Raw genomic sequence first — 26786 nt, 5'->3', positions numbered from 1 at the left:
CCTTCCACCCAGCGTTCCCCCAAGTCTCCCGATAAACATGATACCTCACTTGTGTGAGTAGGCCTAGCGCCCGCGACAGGAAATGCCCCAAAACGCAACATGGACACATCACATTTTTTGAAAGAAAACAGAGGTGTTTTTTGCAAAGTGCCTACCTGTAGATTTTGGCCTCTAGCTCAGCCGGCACCTAGGGAAACCTACCAAACCTATGCATTTTTGAAAACTAGAGACCTAGGGGAATCCAAGATAGGGGGACTTGTGGGGCTCTGACCAGGTTGTGTTACCCAGAATGCTTTGCAAACCTCAATTGGCTAAAAAAACAAATTTTCATCACATTTCGGTGACAGAAAGTTCTGGAATCTGAGAGGAGCCACAAATTTCCTTCCACCCAGCGTTCCCCCAAGTCTCCCGATAAACATGATACCTCACTTGTGTGAGTAGGCCTAGCGCCCGCGACAGGAAATGCCCCAAAACGCAACATGGACACATCACATTTTTTTTCAGAAAACAGAGGTGTTTTTTGCAAAGTGCCTACCTGTAGATTTTGGCCTCTAGCTCAGCCGGCACCTAGGGAAACCTACCAAACCTGTGCATTTTTGAAAACTAGAGACCTAGGGGAATCCAAGATAGGGGGACTTGTGGGGCTCTGACCAGGTTCAGTTACCCAGAATGCTTTGCAAACCTCAATTGGCTAAAAAAACAAATTTTCATCACATTTCGGTGACAGAAAGTTCTGGAATCTGAGAGGAGCCACAAATTTCCTTCCACCCAGCGTTCCCCCAAGTCTCCCGATAAACATGATACCTCACTTGTGTGGGTAGGCCTAGAGCCCGCGACAGGAAATGCCCCAAAACGCAACATGGACACATCACATTTTTTGAAAGAAAACAGAGGTGTTTTTTGCAAAGTGCCTACCTGTAGATTTTGGCCTCTAGCTCAGCCAGAACCTAGGGAAACCTACCAAACCTGTGCATTTTTGAAAACTAGAGACCTAGGGGAATCCAAGATAGGGGGACTTGTGGGGCTCTGACCAGGTTCTGTTACCCAGAATGCTTTGCAAACCTAAATTGGCTAAAAAAAACACATTTTCATCACATTTCGGTGACAGAAAGTTCTGGAATCTGAGAGGAGCCACAAATTTCCTTCCACCCAGCGTTCCCCCAAGTCTCCCGATAAACATGATACCTCACTTGTGTGGGTAGGCCTAGCGCCCGCGACAGGAAATGCCCCAAAACGCAACATGGACACATCACATTTTTTTACAGAAAACAGAGGTGTTTTTTGCAAAGTGCCTACTTGTAGATTTTGGCCTCTAGCTCAGCCGGCACCTAGGGAAACCTACTAAACCTGTGCTTTTTTAAAAACTAGAGACCTAGGGGAATCCAAGATGGGGTGACTTGTGGGGCTCTGGCCAGGTTCTGTTACCCAGAATCCTTTGCAAACCTCAAAATTTGGCTAAAAAAAATACTTTTTCCTCACATTTTGGTGACAGAAAGTTCTGGAATCTGAGAGGAGACACAAATTTCCTTCCACCCAGCGTTCCCCCAAGTCTCCCGATAAACATGATACCTCACTTGTGTGGGTAGGCCTAGCGCCCGCGACAGGAAATGCCCCAAAACGCAACATGGACACATCACATTTTTTGAAAGAAAACAGAGGTGTTTTTTGCAAAGTGCCTACCTGTAGATTTTGGCCTCTAGCTCAGCCGGCACCTAGGGAAACCTACCAAACCTGTGCATTTTTGAAAACTAGAGACCTAGGGGAATCCAAGATGGGGTGACTTGTGGGGCTCTGGCCAGGTTCTGTTACCCAGAATCCTTTGCAAACCTCAAAATTTGGCTAAAAAAAATACTTTTTCCTCACATTTTGGTGACAGAAAGTTCTGGAATCTGAGAGGAGACACAAATTTCCTTCCACCCAGCGTTCCCCCAAGTCTCCCGATAAACATGATACCTCACTTGTGTGGGTAGGCCTAGCGCCCGCGACAGGAAATGCCCCAAAACGCAACATGGACACATCACATTTTTTGAAAGAAAACAGAGGTGTTTTTTGCAAAGTGCCTACCTGTAGATTTTGGCCTCTAGCTCAGCCGGCACCTAGGGAAACCTACCAAACCTGTGCATTTTTGAAAACTAGAGACCTAGGGGAATCCAAGATAGGGTGACTTGTGGGGCTCTGATCAGGTTCTGTTACCCAGAATGCTTTGCAAACCTAAATTGGCTAAAAAAACACATTTTCATCACATTTCGGTGACAGAAAGTTCTGGAATCTGAGAGGAGCCATAAATTTCCTTCCACCCAGCGTTCCCCCAAGTCTCCCGATAAACATGATACCTCACTTGTGTGGGTAGGCCTAGCGCCCGCGACAGGAAATGCCCCAAAACGCAACATGGACACATCACATTTTTTGAAAGAAAACAGAGGTGTTTTTTGCAAAGTGCCTACCTGTAGATTTTGGCCTCTAGCTCAGCCGGCACTAGGGAAACCTACCAAACCTGTGCATTTTTGAAAACCAGAGACCTAGGGGAATCCAAGATAGGGGGACTTGTGGGGCTCTGACCAGGTTCTGTTACCCAGAATCCTTTGCAAACCTCAAAATGTGGCTAAACAAACACATTTTCCTCACATTTTGGTGACAGAAAGTTCTGGAATCATAGAGGAGCCACAAATTTCCTTCCACCCAGCATTCCCCCAAGTCTCCCGATAAAAATGATACCTCACTTGTGTGGGTAGGCCTAGCGCCCGCGACAGGAAATGCCCCAAAACGCAATGTGGACACATCCCATTTTTTTTTACAGAAAACAGAGGTGTTTTTTGCAAAGTGCCTACCTGTAGATTTTGGCCTCTAGCTCAGCCGGCACCTAGGGAAACCTACTAAACCTGTGCTTTTTTAAAAACTAGAGACCTAGGGGAATCCAAGATGGGGTGACTTGTGGGGCTCTGTCCAGGTTCTGTTACCCAGAATCCTTTGCAAACCTCAAAATGTGGCTAAACAAACACAATTTCCTCACATTTTGGTGACAGAAAGTTCTGGAATCAGAGAGGAGCCACAAATTTCCTTCCACCCAGCATTCCCCCAAGTCTCCCGATAAAAATGATACCTCACTTGTGTGGGTAGGCCTAGCGCCCGCGACAGGAAATGCCCCAAAACGCAATGTGGACACATCCCATTTTTTTTTTACAGAAAACAGAGGTGTTTTTTGCAAAGTGCCTACCTGTAGATTTTGGCCTCTAGCTCAGCCGGCACCTAGGGAAACCTACTAAACCTGTGCTTTTTTAAAAACTAGAGACCTAGGGGAATCCAAGATGGGGTGACTTGTGGGGCTCTGGCCAGGTTCTGTTACCCAGAATCCTTTGCAAACCTCAAAATTTGGCTAAAAAAAATACATTTTCCTCACATTTTGGTGACAGAAAGTTCTGGAATCTGAGAGGAGACACAAATTTCCTTCCACCCAGCGTTCCCCCAAGTCTCCCGATAAACATGATACCTCACTTGTGTGAGTAGGCCTAGCGCCCGCGACAGGAAATGCCCCAAAACGCAACATGGACACATCACATTTTTTGAAAGAAAACAGAGGTGTTTTTTGCAAAGTGCCTACCTGTAGATTTTGGCCTCTAGCTCAGCCGGCACCTAGGGAAACCTACCAAACCTGTGCATTTTTGAAAACTAGAGACCTAGGGGAATCCAAGATAGGGGGACTTGTGGGGCTCTGACCAGGTTCTGTTACCCAGAATGCTTTGCAAACCTCAATTGGCTAAAAAAACACATTTTCATCACATTTCGGTGACAGAAAGTTCTGGAATCTGAGAGGAGCCACAAATTTCCTTCCACCCAGTGTTCCACCAAGTCTCCCGATAAAAATGATACCTCACTTGTGTGGGTAGACCTAGCGCCCGCGACAGGAAATGCCCCAAAACGCAATGTGTACACATCACATTTTTTGAAAGAAAACAGAGGTGTTTTTTGCAAAGTGCCTACCTGTAGATTTTGGCCTCTAGCTCAGCCGGCACCTAGGGAAACCTACCTAACCTGTGCATTTTTGAAAACTAGAGACCTAGGGGAATCCAAGATGGGGTGACTTGTGGGGCTCTGGTCAGGTTCTGTTACCCATTATCCTTTGCAAACCTCAAAATTTGGCTAAAAAAAATACATTTTCCTCACATTTTGGTGACAGAAAGTTCTGGAATCTGAGAGGAGCCACAAATTTCCTTCCACCCAGCGTTCCCCCAAGTCTCCCGATAAACATGATACCTCACTTGTGTGAGTAGGCCTAGCGCCCGCGACAGGAAATGCCCCAAAACGCAACATGGACACATCACATTTTTTTAAAGAAAACAGAGGTGTTTTTTGCAAAGTACCTACCTGTAGATTTTGGCCTCTAGCTCAGCCGGCACCTAGGGAAACCTACCAAACCTGTGCATTTTTGAAAACTAGAGACCTAGGGGAATCCAAGATAGGGGGACTTGTGGGGCTCTGACCAGGTTCTGTTACCCAGAATGCTTTGCAAACCTCAATTGGCTAAAAAAACAAATTTTCATCACATTTCGGTGACAGAAAGTTCTGGAATCTGAGAGGAGCCTCAAATTTCCTTCCACCCAGCGTTCCCCCAAGTCTCCCGATAAACATGATACCTCACTTGTGTGGGTAGGCCTAGCGCCCGCGACAGGAAATGCCCCAAAACGCAACATGGACACATCACATTTTTTGAAAAAAAACAGAGGTGTTTTTTGCAAAGTGCCTACCTGTAGATTTTGGCCTCTAGCTCAGCCGGCACCTAGGGAAACCTACCAAACCTGTGCATTTTTTAAAACTAGAGACCTAGGGGAATCCAAGATAGGGTGACTTGTGGGGCTCTGACCAGGTTCTGTTACCCAGAATGCTTTGCAAACCTAAATTGGCTAAAAAAAACACATTTTCATCACATTTCGGTGACAGAAAGTTCTGGAATCTGAGAGGAGCCACAAATTTCCTTCCACCCAGCGTTCCCCCAAGTCTCCCGATAAACATGATACCTCACTTGTGTGGGTAGGCCTAGCGCCCGCGACAGGAAATGCCCCAAAACGCAACATGGACACATCACATTTTTTGAAAGAAAACAGAGGTGTTTTTTGCAAAGTGCCTACCTGTAGATTTTGGCCTCTAGCTCAGCCGGCACCTAGGGAAACCTACCAAACCTGTGCATTTTTGAAAACCAGAGACCTAGGGGAATCCAAGATAGGGGGACTTGTGGGGCTCTGACCAGGTTCTGTTACCCAGAATCCTTTGCAAACCTCAAAATGTGGCTAAACAAACACATTTTCCTCACATTTTGGTGACAGAAAGTTCTGGAATCAGAGAGGAGCCACAAATTTCCTTCCACCCAGCATTCCCCCAAGTCTCCCGATAAAAATGGTACCTCACTTGTGTGGGTAGGCCTAGCGCCCGCGACAGGAAATGCCCCAAAACGCAATGTGGACACATCCCATTTTTTTTTACAGAAAACAGAGGTGTTTTTTGCAAAGTGCCTACCTGTAGATTTTGGCCTCTAGCTCAGCCGGCACCTAGGGAAACCTACTAAACCTGTGCTTTTTTAAAAACTAGAGACCTAGGGGAATCCAAGATGGGGTGACTTGTGGGGCTCTGGCCAGGTTCTGTTACCCAGAATCCTTTGCAAACCTCAAAATTTGGCTAAAAAAAATACATTTTCCTCACATTTTGGTGACAGAAAGTTCTGGAATCAGAGAGGAGACACAAATTTCCTTCCACCCAGCGTTCCCCCAAGTCTCCCGATAAACATGATACCTCACTTGTGTGAGTAGGCCTAGCGCCCGCGACAGGAAATGCCCCAAAACGCAACATGGACACATCACATTTTTTTGAAAGAAAACAGAGGTGTTTTTTGCAAAGTGCCTACCTGTAGATTTTGGCCTCTAGCTCAGCCGGCACCTAGGGAAACCTACTAAACCTGTGCTTTTTTAAAAACTAGAGACCTAGGGGAATCCAAGATGGGGTGACTTGTGGGGCTCTGGCCAGGTTCAGTTACCCAGAATGCTTTGCAAACCTCAATTGGCTAAAAAAACAAATTTTCATCACATTTCGGTGACAGAAAGTTCTGGAATCTGAGAGGAGCCACACATTTCCTTCCACCCAGCGTTCCCCCAAGTCTCCCGATAAACATGATACCTCACTTGTGTGGGTAGGCCTAGAGCCCGCGACAGGAAATGCCCCAAAACGCAAAATGGACACATCACATTTTTTGAAAGAAAACAGAGGTGTTTTTTGCAAAGTGCCTACCTGTAGATTTTGGCCTCTAGCTCAGCCAGAACCTAGGGAAACCTACCAAACCTGTGCATTTTTGAAAACTAGAGACCTAGGGGAATCCAAGATAGGGGGACTTGTGGGGCTCTGACCAGGTTCTGTTACCCAGAATGCTTTGCAAACCTAAATTGGCAAAAAAAAACACATTTTCATCACATTTCGGTGACAGAAAGTTCTGGAATCTGAGAGGAGACACAAATTTCCTTCCACCCAGCGTTCCCCCAAGTCTCCCGATAAACATGATACCTCACTTGTGTGGGTAGGCCTAGCGCCCGCGACAGGAAATGCCCCAAAACGCAACATGGACACATCACATTTTTTTACAGAAAACAGAGGTGTTTTTTGCAAAGTGCCTACCTGTAGATTTTGGCCTCTAGCTCAGCCGGCACCTAGGGAAACCTACTAAACCTGTGCTTTTTTAAAAACTAGAGACCTAGGGGAATCCAAGATGGGGTGACTTGTGGGGCTCTGGCCAGGTTCTGTTACCCAGAATCCTTTGCAAACCTCAAAATTTGGCTAAAAAAAATACATTTTCCTCACATTTTGGTGACAGAAAGTTCTGGAATCTGAGAGGAGACACAAATTTCCTTCCACCCAGCGTTCCCCCAAGTCTCCCGATAAACATGATACCTCACTTGTGTGGGTAGGCCTAGCGCCCGCGACAGGAAATGCCCCAAAACGCAACATGGACACATCACATTTTTTTAAAGAAAACAGAGGTGTTTTTTGCAAAGTGCCTACCTGTAGATTTTGGCCTCTAGCTCAGCCGGCACCTAGGGAAACCTACCAAACCTGTGCATTTTTGAAAACTAGAGACCTAGGGGAATCCAAGATAGGGTGACTTGTGGGGCTCTGATCAGGTTCTGTTACCCAGAATGCTTTGCAAACCTAAATTGGCTAAAAAAACACATTTTCATCACATTTCGGTGACAGAAAGTTCTGGAATCTGAGAGGAGCCATAAATTTCCTTCCACCCAGCGTTCCCCCAAGTCTCCCGATAAACATGATACCTCACTTGTGTGGGTAGGCCTAGCGCCCGCGACAGGAAATGCCCCAAAACGCAACATGGACACATCACATTTTTTGAAAGAAAACAGAGGTGTTTTTTGCAAAGTGCCTACCTGTAGATTTTGGCCTCTAGCTCAGCCGGCACTAGGGAAACCTACCAAACCTGTGCATTTTTGAAAACCAGAGACCTAGGGGAATCCAAGATAGGGGGACTTGTGGGGCTCTGACCAGGTTCTGTTACCCAGAATCCTTTGCAAACCTCAAAATGTGGCTAAACAAACACATTTTCCTCACATTTTGGTGACAGAAAGTTCTGGAATCATAGAGGAGCCACAAATTTCCTTCCATCCAGCATTCCCCCAAGTCTCCCGATAAAAATGATACCTCACTTGTGTGGGTAGGCCTAGCGCCCGCGACAGGAAATGCCCCAAAACGCAATGTGGACACATCCCATTTTTTTTTTACAGAAAACAGAGGTGTTTTTTGCAAAGTGCCTACCTGTAGATTTTGGCCTCTAGCTCAGCCGGCACCTAGGGAAACCTACTAAACCTGTGCTTTTTTAAAAACTAGAGACCTAGGGGAATCCAAGATGGGGTGACTTGTGGGGCTCTGGCCAGGTTCTGTTACCCAGAATCCTTTGCAAACCTCAAAATTTGGCTAAAAAAAATACATTTTCCTCACATTTTGGTGACAGAAAGTTCTGGAATCTGAGAGGAGACACAAATTTCCTTCCACCCAGCGTTCCCCCAAGTCTCCCGATAAACATGATACCTCACTTGTGTGAGTAGGCCTAACGCCCGCGACAGGAAATGCCCCAAAACGCAACATGGACACATCACATTTTTTGAAAGAAAACAGAGGTGTTTTTTGCAAAGTGCCTACCTGTAGATTTTGGCCTCTAGCTCAGCCGGCACCTAGGGAAACCTACCAAACCTGTGCATTTTTGAAAACTAGAGACCTAGGGGAATCCAAGATAGGGGGACTTGTGGGGCTCTGACCAGGTTCTGTTACCCAGAATGCTTTGCAAACCTAAATTGGCTAATAAAACACATTTTCATCACATTTTGGTGACAGAAAGTTCTGGAATCTGAGAGGAGCCACAAATTTCCTTCCACCCAGCGTTCCCCCAAGTCTCCCGATAAACATGATACCTCACTTGTGTGGGTAGGCCTAGCGCCCGCGACAGGAAATGCCCCAAAACGCAACATGGACACATCACATTTTTTGAAAGAAAACAGAGGTGTTTTTTGCAAAGTGCCTACCTGTAGATTTTGGCCTCTAGCTCAGCCGGCACCTAGGGAAACCTACCAAACCTGTGCATTTTTGAAAACCAGAGACCTAGGGGAATCCAAGATAGGGGGACTTGTGGGGCTCTGACCAGGTTCTGTTACCCAGAATCCTTTGCAAACCTCAAAATGTGGCTAAACAAACACATTTTCCTCACATTTTGGTGACAGAAAGTTCTGGAATCAGAGAGGAGCCACAAATTTCCTTCCACCCAGCATTCCCCCAAGTCTCCCAATAAAAATGATACCTCACTTGTGTGGGTAGGCCTAGCGCCCGCGACAGGAAATGCCCCAAAACGCAATGTGGACACATCCCATTTGTTTTTTACAGAAAACAGAGGTGTTTTTTGCAAAGTGCCTACCTGTAGATTTTGGCCTCTAGCTCAGCCGGCACCTAGGGAAACCTACTAAACCTGTGCCTTTTTAAAAACTAGAGACCTAGGGGAATCCAAGATGGGGTGACTTGTGGGGCTCTGGCCAGGTTCTGTTACCCAGAATCCTTTGCAAACCTCAAAATTTGGCTCAAAAAAATACATTTTCCTCACATTTTGGTGACAGAAAGTTCTGGAATCTGAGAGGAGACACAAATTTCCTTCCACCCAGCGTTCCCCCAAGTCTCCCGATAAACATGATACCTCACTTGTGTGAGTAGGCCTAGCGCCCGCGACAGGAAATGCCCCAAAACGCAACATGGACACATCACATTTTTTTTCAGAAAACAGAGGTGTTTTTTGCAAAGTGCCTACCTGTAGATCTTGGCCTCTAGCTCAGCCGGCACCTAGGGAAACCTACCAAACCTGTGCATTTTTGAAAACTAGAGACCTAGGGGAATCCAAGATAGGGGGACTTGTGGGGCTCTGACCAGGTTCAGTTACCCAGAATGCTTTGCAAACCTCAATTGGCTAAAAAAACAAATTTTCATCACATTTCGGTGACAGAAAGTTCTGGAATCTGAGAGGAGCCACAAATTTCCTTCCACCCAGCGTTCCCCCAAGTCTCCCGATAAACATGATACCTCACTTGTGTGGGTAGGGATAGAGCCCGCGACAGGAAATGCCCCAAAACGCAACATGGACACATCACATTTTTTGAAAGAAAACAGAGGTGTTTTTTGCAAAGTGCCTACCTGTAGATTTTGGCCTCTAGCTCAGCCAGAACCTAGGGAAACCTACCAAACCTGTGCATTTTTGAAAACTAGAGACCTAGGGGAATCCAAGATAGGGGGACTTGTGGGGCTCTGACCAGGTTCTGTTACCCAGAATGCTTTGCAAACCTAAATTGGCTAAAAAAAACAAATTTTCATCACATTTCGGTGACAGAAAGTTCTGGAATCTGAGAGGAGCCACAAATTTCCTTCCACCCAGCGTTCCCCCAAGTCTCCCGATAAACATGATACCTCACTTGTGTGGGTAGGCCTAGCGCCCGCGACAGGAAATGCCCCAAAACGCAACATGGACACATCACATTTTTTTACAGAAAACAGAGGTGTTTTTTGCAAAGTGCCTACCTGTAGATTTTGGCCTCTAGCTCAGCCGGCACCTAGGGAAACCTACTAAACCTGTGCTTTTTTAAAAACTAGAGACCTAGGGGAATCCAAGATGGGGTGACTTGTGGGGCTCTGGCCAGGTTCTGTTACCCAGAATCCTTTGCAAACCTCAAAATTTGGCTAAAAAAAATACATTTTCCTCACATTTTGGTGACAGAAAGTTCTGGAATCTGAGAGGAGACACAAATTTCCTTCCACCCAGCGTTCCCCCAAGTCTCCCGATAAACATGATACCTCACTTGTGTGGGTAGGCCTAGCGCCCGCGACAGGAAATGCCCCAAAACGCAACATGGACACATCACATTTTTTGAAAGAAAACAGAGGTGTTTTTTGCAAAGTGCCTACCTGTAGATTTTGGCCTCTAGCTCAGCCGGCACCTAGGGAAACCTACCAAACCTGTGCATTTTTGAAAACTAGAGACCTAGGGGAATCCAAGATAGGGTGACTTGTGGGGCTCTGATCAGGTTCTGTTACCCAGAATGCTTTGCAAACCTAAATTGGCTAAAAAAACACATTTTCATCACATTTCGGTGACAGAAAGTTCTGGAATCTGAGAGGAGCCATAAATTTCCTTCCACCCAGCGTTCCCCCAAGTCTCCCGATAAACATGATACCTCACTTGTGTGGGTAGGCCTAGCGCCCGCGACAGGAAATGCCCCAAAACGCAACATGGACACATCACATTTTTTGAAAGAAAACAGAGGTGTTTTTTGCAAAGTGCCTACCTGTAGATTTTGGCCTCTAGCTCAGCCGGCACTAGGGAAACCTACCAAACCTGTGCATTTTTGAAAACCAGAGACCTAGGGGAATCCAAGATAGGGGGACTTGTGGGGCTCTGACCAGGTTCTGTTACCCAGAATCCTTTGCAAACCTCAAAATGTGGCTAAACAAACACATTTTCCTCACATTTTGGTGACAGAAAGTTCTGGAATCATAGAGGAGCCACAAATTTCCTTCCATCCAGCATTCCCCCAAGTCTCCCGATAAAAATGATACCTCACTTGTGTGGGTAGGCCTAGCGCCGGCGACAGGAAATGCCCCAAAACGCAATGTGGACACATCCCATTTTTTTTTACAGAAAACAGAGGTGTTTTTTGCAAAGTGCCTACCTGTAGATTTTGGCCTCTAGCTCAGCCGGCACCTAGGGAAACCTACTAAACCTGTGCTTTTTTAAAAACTAGAGACCTAGGGGAATCCAAGATGGGGTGACTTGTGGGGCTCTGGCCAGGTTCTGTTACCCAGAATCCTTTGCAAACCTCAAAATTTGGCTCAAAAAAATACATTTTCCTCACATTTTGGTGACAGAAAGTTCTGGAATCTGAGAGGAGACACAAATTTCCTTCCACCCAGCGTTCCCCCAAGTCTCCCGATAAACATGATACCTCACTTGTGTGAGTAGGCCTAGCGCCCGCGACAGGAAATGTCCCAAAACGCAACATGGACACATATCATTTTTTTTTTCAGAAAACAGAGGTGTTTTTTGCAAAGTGCCTACCTGTAGATTTTGGCCTCTAGCTCAGCCGGCACCTAGGGAAACCTACCAAACCTGTGCATTTTTGAAAACTAGAGACCTAGGGGAATCCAAGATAGGGGGACTTGTGGGGCTCTGACCAGGTTCAGTTACCCAGAATGCTTTGCAAACCTCAATTGGCTAAAAAAACAAATTTTCATCACATTTCGGTGACAGAAAGTTCTGGAATCTGAGAGGAGCCACAAATTTCCTTCCACCCAGCGTTCCCCCAAGTCTCCCGATAAACATGATACCTCACTTGTGTGGGTAGGCCTAGAGCCCGCGACAGGAAATGCCCCAAAACGCAACATGGACACATCACATTTTTTGAAAGAAAACAGAGGTGTTTTTTGCAAAGTGCCTACCTGTAGATTTTGGCCTCTAGCTCAGCCAGAACCTAGGGAAACCTACCAAACCTGTGCATTTTTTAAAACTAGAGACCTAAGGGAATCCAAGATAGGGGGACTTGTGGGGCTCTGACCAGGTTCTGTTACCCAGAATGCTTTGCAAACCTAAATTGGCTAAAAAAAACACATTTTCATCACATTTCGGTGACAGAAAGTTCTGGAATCTGAGAGGAGCCACAAATTTCCTTCCACCCAGCGTTCCCCCAAGTCTCCCGATAAACATGATACCTCACTTGTGTGGGTAGGCCTAGCGCCCGCGACAGGAAATGCCCCAAAACGCAACATGGACACATCACATTTTTTGAAAGAAAACAGAGGTGTTTTTTGCAAAGTGCCTACCTGTAGATTTTGGCCTCTAGCTCAGCCGGCACCTAGGGAAACCTACTAAACCTGTGCTTTTTTAAAAACTAGAGACCTAGGGGAATCCAAGATGGGGTGACTTGTGGGGCTCTGGCCAGGTTCTGTTACCCAGAATCCTTTGCAAACCTCAAAATTTGGCTAAAAAAAATACATTTTCCTCACATTTTGGTGACAGAAAGTTCTGGAATCTGAGAGGAGACACAAATTTCCTTCCACCCAGCGTTCCCCCAAGTCTCCCGATAAACATGATACCTCACTTGTGTGGGTAGGCCTAGCGCCCGCGACAGGAAATGCCGCAAAACGCAACATGGACACATCACATTTTTTGAAAGAAAACAGAGGTGTTTTTTGCAAAGTGCCTACCTGTAGATTTTGGCCTCTAGCTCAGCCGGCACCTAGGGAAACCTACCAAACCTGTGCATTTTTGAAAACTAGAGACCTAGGGGAATCCAAGATAGGGTGACTTGTGGGGCTCTTATCAGGTTCTGTTACCCAGAATGCTTTGCAAACCTAAATTGGCTAAAAAAACACATTTTCATCACATTTCGGTGACAGAAAGTTCTGGAGTCTGAGAGGAGCCATAAATTTCCTTCCACCCAGCGTTCCCCCAAGTCTCCCGATAAACATGATACCTCACTTGTGTGGGTAGGCCTAGCGCCCGCGACAGGAAATGCCCCAAAACGCAACATGGACACATCACATTTTTTGAAAGAAAACAGAGGTGTTTTTTGCAAAGTGCCTACCTGTAGATTTTGGCCTCTAGCTCAGCCGGCACCTAGGGAAACCTACTAAACCTGTGCTTTTTTAAAAACTAGAGACCTAGGGGAATCCAAGATGGGGTGACTTGTGGGGCTCTGGCCAGGTTCTGTTACCCAGAATCCTTTGCAAACCTCAAAATTTGGCTAAAAAAAATACATTTTCCTCACATTTTGGTGACAGAAAGTTCTGGAATCTGAGAGGAGACACAAATTTCCTTCCACCCAGCGTTCCCCCAAGTCTCCCGATAAACATGATACCTCACTTGTGTGAGTAGGCCTAGCGCCCGCGACAGGAAATGCCCCAAAACGCAACATGGACACATCACATTTTTTGAAAGAAAACAGAGGTGTTTTTTGCAAAGTGCCTACCTGTAGATTTTGGCCTCTAGCTCAGCCGGCACCTAGGGAAACCTACCAAACCTGTGCATTTTTGAAAACTAGAGACCTAGGGGAATCCAAGATAGGGGGACTTGTGGGGCTCTGACCAGGTTCTGTTACCCAGAATGCTTTGCAAACCTAAATTGGCTAATAAAACACATTTTCATCACATTTTGGTGACAGAAAGTTCTGGAATCTGAGAGGAGCCACAAATTTCCTTCCACCCAGCGTTCCCCCAAGTCTCCCGATAAACATGATACCTCACTTGTGTGGGTAGGCCTAGCGCCCGCGACAGGAAATGCCCCAAAACGCAACATGGACACATCACATTTTTTGAAAGAAAACAGAGGTGTTTTTTGCAAAGTGCCTACCTGTAGATTTTGGCCTCTAGCTCAGCCGGCACCTAGGGAAACCTACCAAACCTGTGCATTTTTGAAAACCAGAGACCTAGGGGAATCCAAGATAGGGGGACTTGTGGGGCTCTGACCAGGTTCTGTTACCCAGAATCCTTTGCAAACCTCAAAATGTGGCTAAACAAACACATTTTCCTCACATTTTGGTGACAGAAAGTTCTGGAATCAGAGAGGAGCCACAAATTTCCTTCCACCCAGCATTCCCCCAAGTCTCCCAATAAAAATGATACCTCACTTGTGTGGGTAGGCCTAGCGCCCGCGACAGGAAATGCCCCAAAACGCAATGTGGACACATCCCATTTTTTTTTTTACAGAAAACAGAGGTGTTTTTTGCAAAGTGCCTACCTGTAGATTTTGGCCTCTAGCTCAGCCGGCACCTAGGGAAACCTACTAAACCTGTGCCTTTTTAAAAACTAGAGACCTAGGGGAATCCAAGATGGGGTGACTTGTGGGGCTCTGGCCAGGTTCTGTTACCCAGAATCCTTTGCAAACCTCAAAATTTGGCTAAAAAAAAATACATTTTCCTCACATTTTGGTGACAGAAAGTTCTGGAATCTGAGAGGAGACACAAATTTCCTTCCACCCAGCGTTCCCCCAGTCTCCCGATAAACATGATACCTCACTTGTGTGAGTAGGCCTAGCGCCCGCGACAGGAAATGCCCCAAAACGCAACATGGACACATCACATTTTTTGAAAGAAAACAGAGGTGTTTTTTGCAAAGTGCCTACCTGTAGATTTTTGGCCTCTAGCTCAGCCGACCTAGGGAAACCTACCAAACCTATGCATTTTTGAAAACTAGGAGACCTAGGGAATCCAAGATAGGGGGACTTGTGGGGCTCTGACCAGGTTGTGTTTACCCAGAATGCTTTGCAAACCTCAATTGGCTAAAAAAACAAATTTTCAATCACATTTCGGTGACAGAAAGTTCTGGAATCTGAGAGGAGCCACAAAATTTCCTTCCACCCAGCGTTCCCCCAAGTCTCCCGATAAACATGATACCTCACTTGTGTGAGTAGGCCTAGCGCCCGCGACAGGAAATGCCCCAAAACGCAACATGACACATCACATTTTTTTTCAGAAAACAGAGGTGTTTTTTGCAAAGTGCCTACCTGTAGATTTTGGCCTCTAGCTCAGCCGGGCACCTAGGGAAACCTACCAAACCTGTGCATTTTGAAAACTAGAGACCTAGGGGAATCCAAGATAGGGGGACTTGTGGGGCCTCTGACCAGGTTCAGTTACCAGAATGCTTTGCAAACCTCAATTGGCTAAAAAAAACAAATTTTCATCACATTTCGGTGACAGAAAGTTCTGGAATCTGAGAGGAGCCACAAATTTCCTTCCACCCAGCGTTCCCCCAAGTCTCCCGATAAACATGATACCTCACTTGTGTGGGTAGGGCCTAGAGCCCGCGACAGAAATGCCCAAAACGCAACATGGACACATCACATTTTTTGAAAGAAAACAGAGGTGTTTTTTGCAAAGTGCCTACCTGTAGATTTTGGCCTCTAGCTCAGCCAGAACCTAGGGAAACCTACCAAACCTGTGCATTTTTGAAAACTAGAGACCTAGGGAATCCAAGATAGGGGGACTTGTGGGGCTCTGACCAGGTTCTGTTACCCAGAATGCTTTGCAAACCTAAATTGGCTAAGAAAAAACACATTTTCATCACATTTCGGGTGACAGAAAGTTCTGGAATCTGAGAGGAGCCACAAATTCCTTCCACCCAGCGTTCCCCCAAGTCTCCCGATAAACATGATACCTCACTTGTGTGGGTAGGCCTAGCGCCCGCGACAGGAAATGCCCCAAAACGCAACATGGACACATCACATTTTTTTTACAGAAAACAGAGGTGTTTTTTGCCAAAGTGCCTACCTGTAGATTTTGGCCTCTAGCTCAGCGGCACTAGGGAAACCTACTAAACCTGTGCTTATTTTAAAAACTAGAGACCTAGGGGAATCCAAGATGGGGTGACTTGTGGGGCTCTGGCCAGGTTCTGTTACCCAGAATCCTTTGCAAACCTCAAAATTTGGCTAAAAAAATATACTTTTTCCTCACATTTATGGTGTCAGAAAGTTCTGGAATCTGAGAGGAGACACAAATTTCCTTCCACCCAGCGTTCCCCCAAGTCCTCCCGATAAACATGATACCTCACTTGTGTGGGTAGGCCTACGCCCGCGTCAGGAAATGCCCCAAAACGCAACATGGACACATCACATTTTATTCGAAAGAAAACAGAGGTGTTTTTTGCAAAGTGCCTACCTGTAGATTTTGGCCTCTAGCTCAGCCTGGCACCTAGGGAAACCTACCAACCAGTGCATTTTTGAAAAACTAGAGACCTAGGGGGAATCCAAGATAGGGTGACTTGTGGGGCTCTGATCAGTTTCTGTTACCCAGAAATGCCTTTGCAAACCAAAATTGGCTAAAAAAACACATTTTCATCACATTTCGGTGACAGAAAGTTCTGGAATCTGAGAGGAGCCATAAATTTCCTTCCACCCAGCGTGCCCCCAAGTCTCCCGATAAACATGATACCTCACTTGTGTGGGTAGGCCTAGCGGCCCGCGACAGGAAATGCCCCAAAACGCAACATGGACACATCACATTTTTTGAAAAGAACACAGAGGTGTTTTTTGCAAAGTGCCTACCTGTAGATTTTTGGCCTCTAGCTCAGCCGGCACTAGGGAAACCTACCAAACCTGTGCATTTTTGAAACCAGAGACCTAGGGGAATCCAAGATAGGGGGACTTGTGGGGCTCTGACCAGGTTCTGTACCCAGAATCCTTTGCAAACCTCAAAATGTGGCTAAACAAACACATTTTCCTCACATTTTGGTGACAGAAAGTTCTGGAATCATAGAGGAGCCACAAATTTCCTTCCACCCAGCATTCCCCAAGTCTCCCGATAAAAATGATACCTCACTTGTGTGGGTAGGCCTAGCGCCCGCGACAGGAAATGCCCCAAAACGCAATGTGGACACATCCCATTTTTTTTTACAGAAAACAGAGGTGTTTTTTGCAAAGTGCCTACCTGTAGATTTTGGCCACTAGCTCAGCCGGCACTAGGGAAACCTACTAAATCCTGTGCTTTTTTAAAAACTAGAGACCTAGGGAATCCAAGATGGGGTGATGTGTGGGGCTCTGGCCAGGTTCTGTTACCCAGACTCCTTTGCAAACCTCAAAATGTGGCTAAACAAACACAATTTCCTCACATTTTGGTGACAGAAAGTTCTGGAATCAGAGAGGAGCCACAAATTTCCTTCCACCCAGCATTCCCCCAAGTCTCCCGATAAAATGATACCTCACTTGTGTGGGTAGGCCTAGCGCCCGCGACAGGAAATGCCCCAAAACGCAATGTGGACACATCCCATTTATATTTTTACAGAAAACAGTGGTGTTTTAGCAAAGTGCCTACCTGTAGATTTTGGCCTCTAGCTCAGCCGGCACCTAGGGAAACCTACTAAACCTGTGCTTTTTTAAAACTAGAGACCTTGGGGGAATCCAAGATGGGGTGACTTGTGGGGCTCTGGCCAGGTTCTGTTACCCAGAATCCTTTGCAAACCTCAAAATTTGGCTAAAAAAAATACATTTTCCTCACATTTTGGTGACAGAAAGTTCTGGAATCTGAGAGGAGACACAAATTTCCTTCCACCCAGCGTTCCCCCAAGTCTCCCGATAAACATGATACCTCACTTGTGTGAGTAGGCCTAGCGCCCGCGACAGGAATATGCCCCAAAACGCAACATGGACACATCACATTTTTTGAAAGAAAACAGAGGTGTTTTTTGCAAAGTGCCTACCTGTAGATTTTGGCCTCTAGCTCAGCCGGCACCTAGGGAAACCTACCAAACCTGTGCATTTTTGAAAACTAGAGACCTAGGGGAATCCAAGATAGGGGGACTTGTGGGGCTCTGACCAGGTTCTGTTACCCAGAATGCTTTGCAAACCTCAATTTGGCTAAAAAAACACATTTTCATCACATTTCGGTGACAGAAAGTTCTGGAATCTGAGAGGAGCCACAAATTTCCTTCCACCCAGCGTTCCACCAAGTCTCCCGATAAAAAATGATACCTCACTTGTGTGGGTAGACCTAGCGCCCGCGACAGGAAATGCCCCCAAAACGCAATGTGGACAAATCACATTTTTTGAAAGAAAACAGAGGTGTTTTTTGCAAAGTGCCTACCTGTAGATTTTGGCCTCTAGCTCAGCCGGCACCTAGGGAAACCTACCTAACCTGTGCATTTTTGAAAACTAGAGACCTAGGGGAATCCAAGATGGGGTGACTTGTGGGGCTCTGGTCAGGTTCTGTTACCCATATCCTTTGCAAACCTCAAAATTTGGCTAAAAAAAATACATTTTCCTCACATTTTGGTGACAGAAAGTTCTGGAATCTGAGAGGAGCCACAAATTTCCTTCCACCCAGCGTTCCCCCAAGTCTCCGATAAACATGATACCTCACTTGTGTGAGTAGGCCTAGCGCCCGCGACAGGAAATGCCCCAAAAACGCCAACATGGACACATCACATTTTTTTAAAGAAAACAGAGGTGTTTTTTGCAAGTGCCTACCTGTAGATTTTGGCCTCTAGCTCAGCCGGCAGCCTAGGGAAACCTACCAAACCTGTGCATTTTTGAAAACTAGAGACCTAGGGGAATCAAGATAGGGGACTTGTGGGCTCTGACCAGGTTCTGTTACCCAGAATGCTTTGCAAACCTCAATTGGCTAAAAAAAACAAATTTTCATCACATTTCGGTGACAGAAAGTTCTGGAATCTGAGAGGGAGCCTCAAATTTCCTTCCACCCAGCGTTCCCCCAAGTCTCCCGATAAACATGATACCTCACTTGTGTGGGTAGGCCTAGCGCCCGCGACAGGAAATGCCCCAAAACGCAACATGGACACATCACATTTTTTGAAAAAAAACAGAGGTGTTTTTTGCAAAGTGCCTACCTGTAGATTTTGGCCTCTAGCTCAGCCGGCACCTAGGGAACCTACCAAACCTGTGCATTTTTTTAAACTAGAGACCTAGGGGAATCCAGATAGGGTGACTTGTGGGGCTCTGACCAGGTTCTGTTACCCAGAATGCTTTGCAAACCTAAATTGGCTAAAAAAACACATTTTCATCACATTTCGGTGACAGAAAGTTCTGGAATCTGAGAGGAGCCACAAATTTCCTTCCACCCAGCGTTCCCCAAGTCTCCCGATAAACTAATACCTCACTTGTGTGGTAGGCCTAGCGCCCGCGACAGGAAATGCCCCAAAACGCAACATGGACACATCACATTTTTTGAAAGAATACAGAGGTGTTTTTTGCAAAGTGCCTACCTGTAGATTTTGGCCTCTAGCTCAGCCGGCACCTAGGGAACCTACCAAACCTGTGCATTTTTGAAAACCAGAGACCTAGGGGAATCCAAGATAGGGGGACTTTGTGGGGCTCTGACCAGGTTCTGTTACCCAGAATCCTTTGCAAACCTCAAAATGTGGCTAAACAAACACATTTTCCTCACATTTTGGTGTCAGAAAGTTCTGGAATCAGAGAGGAGCCACAAATTTCCTTCCACCCAGCATTCCCCCAAGTCTCCCGATAAAAATGGTACCTCACTTGTGTGGGTAGGCCTAGCGTCCCTGCGACAGAAATGCCCCAAAACGCAATGTGGACACATCCCATTTTTTTTTAACAGAAAACAGAGGTGTTTTTTGCAAGTGCCCTACCTGTAGATTTTGGCCTCTAGCTCAGCCGGCACCTAGGGAAACCTACTAAACCTGTGCTTTTTTAAAAACTAGAGACCTAGGGGATCCAAGATGGGGTGACTTGTGGGGCTCTGGCCAGGTTCTGTTACCCAGAATCCTTTGCAAACCTCAAAATTTGGCTAAAAAAAAATACATTTTCCTCACATTTTGGTGACAGAAAGTTCTGGAATCAGAGAGGAGACACAAATTTCCTTCCACCCAGCGTTCCCCCAAGTCTCCCGATAAACATGATACCTCACTTGTGTGAGTAGGCCTAGCGCCCGCGACAGGAAATGCCCCAAAACGCAACATGACACATCACATTTTTTTGAAAGAAAACAGAGGTGTTTTTTGCAAAGTGCCTACCTGTAGATTTGGCCTCTAGCTCAGCCGGCACCTAGGGAAACCTACTAAACCTGTGCTTTTTTAAAAACTAGAGACCTAGGGGAATCCAAGATGGGGTGACTTGTGGGGCTCTGGCCAGGTTCTGTTACCCAGAATCCTTTGCAAACCTCAAAATTTGGCTCAAAAAAATACATTTTCCTCACATTTTGGTGACAGAAAGTTCTGGAATCTGAGAGGAGACACAAATTTCCTTCCACCCAGCGTTCCCCAAGTCTCCCGATAAACATGATACCTCACTTGTGTGAGTAGGCCTAGCGCCCGCGCGAGGAATGCCCCAAACGCAACATGGACACATCACATTTTTTGAAAGAAAACAGAGGTGTTTTTTGCAAAGTGCCTACCTGTAGATCTTGGCCTCTAGCTCAGCCGGGCACCTAGGGAAACCTACCAAACCTGTGCATTTTTGAAAACTAGAGACCTAGGGGAATCCAAGATAGGGGGACTTGTGGGGGCTCTGACCAGGTTCAGTTACCAGAATGCTTTGCAAACCTCAATTGGCTAATAAAAACAAATTTTCATCACATTTCGGTGACAGAAAGTTCTGGAATCTGAGAGGAGCCACAAATTTCCTTCCACCAGCGTTCCCCCAAGTCTCCCGATAAACATGATACCTCACTTGTGTGGGTAGGCCTAGAGCCCGCGACAGGAAATGCCCCAAAACGCAACATGGACACATCACATTTTTTGAAAGAAAACAGAGGTGTTTTTTGCAAAGTGCCTACCTGTAGATTTTGGCCTCTAGCTCAGCCAGAACCTAGGGAAACCTACCAAACCTGTGCATTTTTGAAAACTAGAGACCTAGGGGAATCCAAGATAGGGGGACTTGTGGGGCTCTGACCAGGTTCTGTTACCCAGAATGCTTTGCAAACCTAAATTGGCTAAAAAAAAACATTTTCATCACATTTCGGTGACAGAAAGTTCTGGAATCTGAGAGGAGACACAAATTTCCTTCCACCCAGCGTTCCCCCAAGTCTCCCGATAAACATGATACCTCACTTGTGTGGGTAGGCCTAGCGCCCGCGACAGGAAATGCCCCAAAACGCAACATGGACACATCACATTTTTTTACAGAATACAGAGGTGTTTTTTGCAAAGTGCCTACCTGTAGATTTTGGCCTCTAGCTCAGCCGGCACCTAGGGAAACCTACTAAACCTGTGCTTTTTTAAAACTAGAGACCTAGGGGAATCCAAGATGGGTGACTTGTGGGGCTCTGGCCAGGTTCTGTTACCCAGAATCCTTTGCAAACCTCAAAATTTGGCTAAAAAAAATACATTTTCCTCACATTTTGGTGACAGAAAGTTCTGGAATCTGAGAGGAGACACAAATTTCCTTCCACCCAGCGTTCCCCTAAGTCTCCCGATAAACATGATACCTCACTTGTGTGGGTAGCCTAGCGCCCGCGACAGGAAATGCCCCAAACGCAACATGGACACATCACATTTTTTGAAAGAAAACAGAGGTGTTTTTTGCAAAGTGCCTACCTGTAGATTTTGGCCTCTAGCTCAGCGGCACCTAGGGAAACCTACCAAACCTGTGCATTTTTTGAAAACTAGAGACCTAGGGGAATCCAAGATAGGGTGGACTTGTGGGGCTCTGATCAGGTTCTGTTACCCAGAATGCTTTGCAAAACCTAAATTGGCTAAAAAAACACATTTTCATCACATTTCGGTGACAGAAAGTTCTGGATCTGAGAGGAGCCATAAATTTCCTTCCACCCAGCGTTCCCCCAAGTCTCCCGATAAACATGATACCTCACTTGTGTGGGTAGGCCTAGCGCCCGCGACAGGAAATGCCCCAAAACGCAACATGGACACATCACATTTTTGAAAGAAAACAGAGGTGTTTTTTGCAAAGTGCCTACCTGTAGATTTTGGCCTCTAGCTCAGCCGGCACTAGGGAAACCTACCAAACCTGTGCATTTTTGAAAACCAGAGACCTAGGGGAATCCAAGATAGGGGGACCTTGTGGGGCTCTGACCAGGTTCTGTTACCCAGAATCCTTTGCAAACCTCAAAATGTGGCTAAACAAACACATATTCCTCACATTTTGGTGACAGAAAGTTCTGGAATCATAGGAGGAGCCACAAATTTCCTTCCATCCAGCATCCCCCAAGTCTCCCGATAAAATGATACCTCACTTGTGTGGGTAGGCCTAGCGCCCGCGACAGGAAATGCCCCAAAACGCAATGTGGACACATCCCATTTTTTTTTTACAGAAAACAGAGGTGTTTTTGCAAAGTGCCTACCTGTAGATTTTGGCCTCTAGCTCAGCCGGCACCTAGGGAAACCTACTAAACCTCTGCTTTTTTAAAAACTAGAGACCTAGGGGAATCCAAGATGGGGTGACTTGTGGGGCTCTGGCCAGGTTCTGTTACCCAGAATCCTTTGCAAACCTCAAAATTTGGCTAAAAAAAATACATTTTCCTCACATTTTGGTGACAGAAAGTTCTGGAATCTGAGAGGAGACACAAATTTCCTTCCACCCAGCGTTCCCCCAAGTCTCCCGATAAACATGATACCTCACTTGTGTGGGTAGGCCTAGCGCCCGCGACAGGAAATGCCCCAAAACGCAACATGGACACATCACATTTTTTGAAAGAAAACAGAGGTGTTTTTTGCAAAGTGCCTACCTGTAGATTTTGGCCTCTAGCTCAGCCGGGCACCTAGGGAAACCTACCAAACCTGTGCATTTTTGAAAACTAGAGACCTAGGGGAATCCAAGATAGGGGGACTTGTGGGGCTCTGACCAGGTTCTGTTACCAGAATGCTTTGCAAACCTAAATTGGCTAATAAAACACATTTTCATCACATTTTGGTGACAGAAAGTTCTGGAATCTGAGAGGAGCCACAAATTTCCTTCCACCCAGCGTTCCCCCAAGTCTCCCGATAAACATGATACCTCACTTGTGTGGGTAGGCCTAGCGCCCGCGACAGGAAATGCCCCAAAACGCAACATGGACACATCACATTTTTTTAAAGAAAACAGAGGTGTTTTTTGCAAAGTGCCTACCTGTAGATTTTGGCCTCTAGCTCAGCCGGGGCACCTAGGGAAACCTACCAAACCTGTGCATTTTTGAAAACCAGAGACCTAGGGGAATCCAAGATAGGGGGACTTGTGGGGCTCTGACCAGGTTCTGTTACCCAGAATCCTTTGCAAACCTCAAAATGTGGCTAACAAACACATTTTCCTCACATTTTGGTGACAGAAAGTTCTGGAATCAGAGAGGAGCCACAAATTTCCTTCCACCCAGCATTCCCCAAGTCTCCCAATAAAAAATGATACCTCACTTGTGTGGGTAGGCCTAGCGCCCGCGACAGGAAATGCCCCAAAACGCAATGTGGACACATCCCATTTTTTTTTACAGAAAACAGAGGTGTTTTTTGCAAAGTGCCTACCTGTAGATTTTGGCCTCTAGCTCAGCCGGCACCTAGGGAAACCTACTAAACCTGTGCCTTTTTAAAAAACTAGACCTAGGGGAATCCAAGATGGGGTGACTTGTGGGGCTCTGGCCAGGTTCTGTTACCCAGAATCCTTTGCAAACCTCAAAATTTGGCTCAAAAAAATACATTTTCCTCACATTTTGGTGACAGAAAGTTCTGGAATCTGAGAGGAGACACAAATTTCCTTCCACCCAGCGTTCCCCCCAAGTCTCCCGATAAACATGATACCTCACTTGTGTGAGTAGGCCTAGCGCCCGCGACAGGAAATGCCCCAAAACGCAACATGGACACATCACATTTTTTTTCAGAAACAGAGGTGTTTTTTGCAAAGTGCCTACCTGTAGATCTTGGCCTCTAGCTCAGCCGGCACCTAGGGAAACCTACCAAACCTGTGCATTTTTGAAAACTAGAGACCTAGGGGAATCCAAGATAGGGGGACTTGTGGGGCTCTGACCAGGTTCAGTTACCCAGAATGCTTTGCAAACCTCAATGGCTAAAAAAACAAATTTTCATCACATTCGGTGACAGAAAGTTCTGGAATCTGAGAGGAGCCACAAATTTCCTTCCACCCAGCGTTCCCCCAAGTCTCCCGATAAACATGATACCTCACTTGTGTGGGTAGGGATAGAGCCCGCGACAGGAAATGCCCCAAAACGCAACATGGACACATCACATTTTTTGAAAGAAAACAGAGGTGGTTTTTTGCAAAGTGCCTACCTGTAGATTTTGGCCTCTAGCTCAGCCAGAACCTAGGGAAACCTACCAAACCTGTGCATTTTTGAAAACTAGAGACCTAGGGGAATCCAAGATAGGGGGACTTGTGGGGCTCTGACCAGGTTCTGTTACCCAGAATGCTTTGCAAACCTAAATTGGCTAAAAAAAACACATTTTCATCACATTTCGGTGACAGAAAGTTCTGGAATCTGAGAGGAGCCACAAATTTCCTTCCACCAGCGTTCCCCCAAGTCTCCCGATAAACATGATACCTCACTTGTGTGGGTAGGCCTAGCGCCCCCGCGACAGGAAATGCCCCAAAACGCAACATGGACACATCACATTTTTTTACAGAAAACAGAGGTGTTTTTTGCAAAGTGCCTACCTGTAGATTTTGGCCTCTAGCTCAGCCGGCACCAAGGGAAACCTACTAAACCTGTGCTTTTTTAAAAACTAGAGACCTAGGGGAATCCAAGATGGGGTGACTTGTGGGGCTCTGGCCAGGTTCTGTTACCCAGAATCCTTTGCAAACCTCAAAATTTGGCTAAAAAAAATACATTTTCCTCACATTTGGTGACAGAAAGTTCTGGAATCTGAGAGGAGACACAAATTTCCTTCCACCCAGCGTTCCCCCAAGTCTCCCGATAAACATGATACCTCACTTGTGTGGGTAGGCCTAGCGCCCGCGACAGGAAATGCCCCAAAACGCAACATGGACACATCACATTTTTTGAAAGAAAACAGAGGTGTTTTTTGCAAAGTGCCTACCTGTAGATTTTGGCCTCTAGCTCAGCCGGGCACCTAGGGAAACCTACCAAACCTGTGCATTTTTGAAAACTAGAGACCTAGGGGAATCCAAGATAGGGTGACTTGTGGGGCTTGATCAGGTTCTGTTACCCAGAATGCTTTGCAAACCTAAATTGGCTAAAAAAACACATTTTCATCACATTTCGGTGACAGAAAGTTCTGGAATCTGAGAGGAGCCATAAATTTCCTTCCACCCAGCGTTCCCCAAGTCTCCCGATAAACATGATACCTCACTTGTGTGGTAGGCCTAGCGCCCGCGACAGGAAATGCCCCAAAACGCAACATGGACATATCACATTTTTTGAAAGAAAACAGAGGTGTTTTTTGCAAAAGTGCCTACCTGTAGATTTTGGCCTCTAGCTCAGCCGGCACTAGGGAAACCCTACCAAACCTGTGCATTTTGAAAACCAGAGACCTAGGGGAATCCAAGATAGGGGGACTTGTGGGGCTCTGACCAGGTTCTGTTACCCAGAATCCTTTGCAAACCTCAAAATGTGGCTAAACAAACACATTTTCCTCACATTTTGGTGACAGAAAGTTCTGGAATCATAGAGGAGCCACAAATTTCCTTCCATCCAGCATTCCCCAAGTCTCCCGATAAAAATGATACCTCACTTGTGTGGGTAGGCCTAGCGCCGGCGACAGGAATGCCCCAAAACGCAATGTGGACACATCCCATTTTTTTTTACAGAAAACAGAGGTGTTTTTTGCAAAGTGCCTACCTGTAGATTTTGGCCTCTAGCTCAGCCGGGCACCTAGGGAAACCTACTAAACCTGTGCTTTTTAAAAACTAGAGACCTAGGGGAATCCAAGATGGGGTGACTTGTGGGGCTCTGGCCAGGTTCTGTTACCCAGAATCCTTTGCAAACCTCAAAATTTGGCTAAAAAAAATACATTTTCCTCACATTTTGGTGACAGAAAGTTCTGGAATCTGAGAGGAGACACAAATTTCCTTCCACCCAGCGTTCCCCCAAGTCTCCCGATAAACATGATACCTCACTTGTGTGCGTAGGCCTAGCGCCCGCGACAGGAAATGCCCCAAAACGCAACATGGACACATCACATTTTTTGAAAGAAAACAGAGGTGTTTTTTGCAAAGTGCCTACCTGTAGATTTTGGCCTCTAGCTCAGCCGGCACCTAGGGAAACCGACCAAACCTGTGCATTTTTGAAAACTAGAGACCTAGGGGAATCCAAGATAGGGGGACTTGTGGGGCTCTGACCAGGTTCTGTTACCCAGAATGCTTTGCAAACCTAAATTGGCTAATAAAACCCATTTTCATCACATTTTGGTGACAGAAAGTTCTGGAATCTGAGAGGAGCCACAAATTTCCTTCCAACCCAGCGTTCCCCCAAGTCTCCCGATAACATGATACCTCACTTGTGTGGGTAGGCCTAGCGCCCGCGACAGGAAATGCCCCAAAACGCAACATGGACACATCACATTTTTTGAAAGAAAACAGAGGTGTTTTTTGCAAAGTGCCTACCTGTAGATTTTGGGCCTCTAGCTCAGCCGGCACCTAGGGAAACCTACCAAACCTGTGCATTTTTGAAAACCAGAGACCTAGGGGAAATCCAAGATAGGGGGACTTGTGGGGCTCTGACCAGGTTCTGTTACCCAGAATCCTTTGCAACCTCAAAATGTGGCTAAACAAACACATTTTCCTCACATTTTGGTGACAGAAAGTTCTGGAATCAGAGAGGAGCCACAAATTTCCTTCCACCCAGCATTCC

Source organism: Pleurodeles waltl, chromosome 2_1 (genome assembly GCF_031143425.1).
Source record: "Pleurodeles waltl isolate 20211129_DDA chromosome 2_1, aPleWal1.hap1.20221129, whole genome shotgun sequence".
Classification (NCBI taxonomy): domain Eukaryota; kingdom Metazoa; phylum Chordata; class Amphibia; order Caudata; family Salamandridae; genus Pleurodeles; species Pleurodeles waltl.
This window is presented reverse-complemented; position numbering follows the sequence as displayed.